General features: G+C 45.8%; 1 non-coding gene across 1 annotated transcript; it reads left to right on the forward strand.

Moving 5' to 3' along the window:
- The first annotated feature begins 5,323 nt into the window (after positions 1 to 5,323).
- Positions 5,324 to 5,395, forward strand: TRNAH-GUG (transfer RNA histidin (anticodon GUG)). Its single transcript has one exon. It is a non-coding gene; the product is annotated as a tRNA-His (tRNA).
- The last annotated feature ends 1,354 nt before the right edge of the window (positions 5,396 to 6,749 follow it).

Genomic DNA, 6,749 nt, shown 5'->3' on the forward strand with positions numbered 1-6,749 from the left:
GAGCACTTCTCCTGCGCAAAAAAATAAATTTACTATTAGCACCCCGGAGGGAGCCTCTGCACTTCTTATAGGGAGAAAACTCTGCAATGGAAGGGGACAGGGTCAATAACAGCTGTAAACTCTCACAAGACCATCACTGCTCTCACACTTTCCTGCTCTCAGGCTGGCGGGCCATTATCGGCCCTGGCTGCCGCACCATTGCCAGGTTTGTGTAACTATATTATTTCTAATTGGCTCCACTTTGATGACTTTCATTTGGATTCTGACTTGATTATTGAGATCTTAAATAAGTGACTGGGGATCAGGTGTCCACTTATTCTCATGGATAACATCACAACCAACCTTTAATTCAAACATGAGTCATGACATCACAGATGGAGTACAGCTTATGATAGAGGTGGAACGTCACATTGTAGCAGCCCAAGTAGCTCGCCGTGATCGTATAGTGGTTAGTACTCTGTGTTGTGGCCGCAGCAACCTCGGTTCGAATCCGAGTCACAGCGTTGCGGTGAGGCAATGTCACGTCACGGCAGTTGGGCAGATATTTTAGAATTTCCATTAATACATTGGCAATCTCTGTGGAGGACTGAAACAATTCGATGTCCTGTTACAGTTATGAACCTTTTGTTTCTTTAATGCTCTCTGCACACTTTTTCATGGGTGACTGTAATGTATTTCAACCAAATCTAATTAAGAGTGCATTATGTGGTGACATTTGCAGTACATGAAACATTATAACACTGCCATTTACGTCAATAACCACTAGCTTGATTAAGACATATGTATTGCAGCGACAGTATTTCCCAGTTACAAATGGGAATAAAAACAACATCCGCGAGGGATTGAACCAACGACATTTAACTGATGTTGCCAATGGAGCGCGTTACAGAGAGCGCAAGGTCCCGCCTTTACAGTCACACGCTGATGATAATACAGATGTTTAAATAAACAGGCATATCTGTGGACTTGTGGTCTTTCTACATTGGGACTCATAGTCTAGTCCTAGGCTATTGTAGGCACTGGCGTATCTTTGAGTGGAATGAGAGGCGTTCTGTAGTCGCGTGAAAGGACCTTTCAAGTCAATCTGATCTGTATTGTCCTGTGAAAAAAAGCGTTCTTAGACACAGTGAGGAGTTTTTGGGGATAATGGGAAAATCATTTCCAACTAAATGACAGGAATTTCTTAGTCCAATCATGAGGTGTGCTAGGCTTTTTTATACTGTGGCGGAAAGAGAGAGAGTATAACAGTCATTATAAATAAAGGGCCAAGGAAGTGACAGTTTATGGAAGGAACAATTTGCACATAGTTTTAGAATGTGGTCAGAAGAAGGACAATGTGCTTACACATATGAAACATTAGAAGGTAGACATTATGGAAGCACATATATTTCTTTATTTTTATTGTATTTGGGGAGAGGGGGTTAATATAGCACGTACAATGTGGAAAAGTGCTTTCCATAGCACCTTGCAGGTGGGCGACATCTAGAGCTGTGCAGTAGCCACCCATGCCCCAGACGTCAAAGAGAACAAAAAGTTACACATGTTGGAAGTGAGGGTGAGACATTGAGGAGATATGATCCCCGTATGAAGCCGAGAAAAGGAGGAGGCGTGAACGTGCATCCATGTATGCAGGCGAGAAGGGAAGGAGCATTGGTCATGCATCCCTGCATGAGGGTGAGACAGGGAGGAGATATGATCCCCGTATGAAGCCGAGAGAAGGAGGAGGCGTGAACGTGCATCCATGTATGCAGGCGAGAAGGGAAGGAGCATTGGTCATGCATCCCTGCATGAGGGTGAGACAGGGAGGAGATATGATCCCCGTATGAAGCCGAGAGAAGGAGGAGGCGTGAACGTGCATCCATGTATGCGGGCGAGACAGGAAGGAGCATTGGTCATTCATCCCTGCATGAGGGTGAGACAGGGAGGAGATATGATCCCCGTATGAAGCCGAGAGAAGGAGGAGGCGTGAACGTGCATCCATGTATGCGGGCGAGACAGGAAGGAGCATTGGTCATTCATCCCTGCATGAGGGTGAGACAGGGAGGAGATATGATCCCCGTATGAAGCCGAGAGAAGGAGGAGGCGTGAACGTGCATCCATGTATGCGGGCGAGACAGGAAGGAGCATTGGTCATGCATCCCTGCATGAGGGTGAGACAGGGAGGAGATATGATCCCCGTATGAAGCCGAGAGAAGGAGGAGGCGTGAACGTGCATCCATGTATGCGGGCGAGACGGGAAGGAGCATTGGTCATGCATCCCTTCCCGAGGGAGAGACAGGGAGGAGATAAAATCCCCATATGAAGCCGAGAGATCGAGGAGACATGAACGTGCATCCATGTATGCGGGCGAGAAGGGAAGGAGCATTGGTCATGCATCCCTGCATGAGGGTGAGACAGGGAGGAGATAAAATCCCTGTATGAAGCCAAGAGAATGAGGCGGCATGAACATGCATCCCTTTATAAGGACATAACATTGAGGACGCATGAACATGAATGCCTGAATTTTATGGTGGTGGCCTTCGGGTGATTTGGCACGTGCAATTGGTGAAGAGCACTTCTCCTGCGCAAAAAAATAAATTTACTATTAGCACCCCGGAGGGAGCCTCTGCACTTCTTATAGGGAGAAAACTCTGCAATGGAAGGGGACAGGGTCAATAACAGCTGTAAACTCTCACAAGACCATCACTGCTCTCACACTTTCCTGCTCTCAGGCTGGCGGGCCATTATCGGCCCTGGCTGCCGCACCATTGCCAGGTTTGTGTAACTATATTATTTCTAATTGGCTCCACTTTGATGACTTTCATTTGGATTCTGACTTGATTATTGAGATCTTAAATAAGTGACTGGGGATCAGGTGTCCACTTATTCTCATGGATAACATCACAACCAACCTTTAATTCAAACATGAGTCATGACATCACAGATGGAGTACAGCTTATGATAGAGGTGGAACATCACATTGTAGCAGCCCAAGTAGCTCGCCGTGATCATATAGTGGTTAGTACTTTGCATTGTGGCCGCAGCAACCTCGGTTCGAATCTGAGTCGCGGTGAGGCAATGTCACGGCAGTTGGGCAGATATTTTAGAATTTCCATTAATACATTGGCAATCTCTGTGGAGGACTGAAACAATTCGATATGTCCTGTTACTGTTATGAACCTTTTGTCTCTTTAATGCTCTTTGCACACTTTTTCATCGGGTGACTGTAATGTATTTCAACCAAATCTAATTAAGAGCGCATTATGTGGTGACATTTGCAGTACATGAAACATTATAACACTGCCATTTACGTCAATAACCACTAGCTTGATTAAGACATATGTATTGCAGCGACAGTATTTCCCAGTTACAAATGGGAATAAAAACAACATCCGCGAGGGATTGAGCCAACGACATTTAACTGATGTTGCCAATGGAGCGCGTTACAGAGAGCGCGAAGTCCCGCCTTTACAGTCACACGCTGATGATAATACAGATGTTTAAATAAACAGGCATATCTGTGGACTTGTGGTCTTTCTACATTGGGACTCATAGTCTAGTCCTAGGCTATTGTAGGCACTGGCGTATCTTTTAGTGGAATGAGAGGCATTCTGTAGTCGCGTGAAAGGACCTTTCAAGTCAATCTGATCTGTATTGTCCTGTGAAAAAAAGCGTTCTTAGACACAGTGAGGAGTTTTTGGGGATAATGGGAAAATCATTTCCAACTAAATGACAGGAATTTCTTAGTCCAATCATGAGGTGTGCTAGGCTTTTTTATACTGTGGCGGAAAGAGAGAGAGTATAACAGTCATTATAAATAAAGGGCCAAGGAAGTGACAGTTAATGGAAGGAACAATTTGCACATAGTTTTAGAATGTGGTCAGGAGGAGGACAATGTGCTTACACATATGAAACATTAGAAGGTAGACATTATGGAAGCACATATATTTCTTTATTTTTATTGTATTTGGGGAGAGGGGGTTAATATAGCACGTACAATGTGGAAAAGTGCTTTCCATAGCACCTTGCAGGTGGGCGACATCTAGAGCTGTGCAGTAGCCACCCATGCCCCAGACGTCAAAGAGAACAAGAAGTTACACATGTTGGAAGTGAGGGTGAGACATTGAGGAGATATGATCCCCGTATGAAGCCGAGAGAAGGAGGAGGCGTGAACGTGCATCCATGTATGCGGGCGAGACAGGAAGGAGCGTTGGTCATGCATCCCTGCATGAGGGTGAGACAGGGAGGAGATATGATCCCCGTATGAAGCCGAGAGAAGGAGGAGGCGTGAACGTGCATTCATGTATGCAGGCGAGAAGGGAAGGAGCATTGGTCATGCATCCCTGCATGAGGGTGAGACAGGGAGGAGATATGATCCCCGTATGAAGCGGAGAGAAGGAGGAGGCGTGAACGTGCATCCATGTATGCGGGCGAGACAGGAAGGAGCATTGGTCATGCATCCCTGCATGAGGGTGAGACAGGGAGGAGATATGATCCCCGTATGAAGCCGAGAGAAGGAGGAGGCGTGAACGTGCATCCATGTATGCGGGCGAGACGGGAAGGAGCATTGGTCATGCATCCCTTCCTGAGGGTGAGACAGGGAGGAGATAAAATCCCCGTATGAAGCCGAGAGAACGAGGAGACATGAACGTGCATCCATGTATGCGGGCGAGAAGGGAAGGAGCATTGGTCATGCATCCCTGCATGAGGGTGAGACAGGGAGGAGATAAAATCCCTGTATGAAGCCAAGAGAACGAGGCGGCATGAACATGCATCCTTGTATGCAGGTGTGGCATGGAGTCATCATGAACATGCATCCCTTTATAAGGACATAACATGGAGGACGCATGAACATGAATGCCTGAATTTTATGGTGGTGGCCTTCGGGTGATTTGGCACGTGCAATTGGTGAAGAGCACTTCTCCTGCGCAAAAAAATAAATTTACTATTAGCACCCCGGAGGGAGCCTCTGCACTTCTTATAGGGAGAAAACTCTGCAATGGAAGGGGACAGGGTCAATAACAGCTGTAAACTCTCACAAGACCATCACTGCTCTCACACTTTCCTGCTCTCAGGCTGGCGGGCCATTATCAGCCCTGGCTGCCGCACCATTGCCAGGTTTGTGTAACTATATTATTTCTAATTGGCTCCACTTTGATGACTTTCATTTGGATTCTGACTTGATTATTGAGATCTTAAATAAGTGACTGGGGATCAGGTGTCCACTTATTCTCATGGATAACATCACAACCAACCTTTAATTCAAACATGAGTCATGACATCACAGATGGAGTACAGCTTATGATAGAGGTGGAACGTCACATTGTAGCAGCCCAAGTAGCTCGCCGTGATCGTATAGTGGTTAGTACTCTGCGTTGTGGCCGCAGCAACCTCGGTTCGAATCCGAGTCACGACATTGCGGTGAGGCAATGTCACGGCAGTTGGGCAGATATTTTAGAATTTCCATTAATACATTGGCAATCTCTGTGGAGGACTGAAACAATTCGATATGTCCTGTTACTGTTATGAACCTTTTGTTTCTTTAATGCTCTTTGCACACTTTTTCATCGGGTGACTGTAATGTATTTCAACCAAATCTAATTAAGAGCGCATTATGTGGTGACATTTGCAGTACATGAAACATTATAACACTGCCATTTACGTCAATAACCACTAGCTTGATTAAGACATATGTATTGCAGCGACAGTATTTCCCAGTTACAAATGGGAATAAAAACAACATCCGCGAGGGATTGAACCAACGACATTTAACTGATGTTGCCAATGGAGCGCGTTACAGAGAGAGCGAGGTCCCGCCTTTACAGTCACACGCTGATGATAATACAGATGTTTAAATAAACAGGCATATCTGTGGACTTGTGGTCTTTCTACATTGGGACTCATAGTCTAGTCCTAGGCTATTGTAGGCACTGGCGTATCTTTTAGTGGAATGAGAGGCATTCTGTAGTCGCGTGAAAGGACCTTTCAAGTCAATCTGATCTGTATTGTCCTGTGAAAAAAAGCGTTCTTAGACACAGTGAGGAGTTTTTGGGGATAATGGGAAAATCATTTCCAACTAAATGACAGGAATTTCTTAGTCCAATCATGAGGTGTGCTAGGCATTTTTATACTGTGGCGGAAAGAGAGAGAGTATAACAGTCATTATAAATAAAGGGCCAAGGAAGTGACAGTTTATGGAAGGAACAATTTGCACATAGTTTTAGAATGTGGTCAGAAGAAGGACAATGTGCTTACACATATGAAACATTAGAAGGTAGACATTATGGAAGCACATATATTTCTTTATTTTTATTGTATTTGGGGAGAGGGGGTTAATATAGCACGTACAATGTGGAAAAGTGCTTTCCATAGCACCTTGCAGGTGGGGGACATCTAGAGCTGTGCAGTAGCCACCCATGCCCCAGACGTCAAAGAGAACAAAAAGTTACACATGTTGGAAGTGAGGGTGAGACATTGAGGAGATATGATCCCCGTATGAAGCCGAGAAAAGGAGGAGGCGTGAACGTGCATCCATGTATGCAGGCGAGAAGGGAAGGAGCATTGGTCATGCATCCCTGCATGAGGGTGAGACAGGGAGGAGATATGATCCCCGTATGAAGCCGAGAGAAGGAGGAGGCGTGAACGTGCATCCATGTATGCGGGCGAGACAGGAAGGAGCACTGGTCATTCATTCCTGCATGAGGGTGAGACAGGGAGGAGATATGATCCCCGTATGAAGCCGAGAGAAGGAGGAGGCGTGAACGTGCATC

The sequence above is a fragment of the Ambystoma mexicanum genome (assembly GCF_040938575.1).
Source record: "Ambystoma mexicanum isolate Mex_15411 chromosome 12 unlocalized genomic scaffold, UKY_AmexF1_1 Mex_chr12_unloc.1, whole genome shotgun sequence".
Lineage (NCBI taxonomy): Eukaryota > Metazoa > Chordata > Amphibia > Caudata > Ambystomatidae > Ambystoma > Ambystoma mexicanum.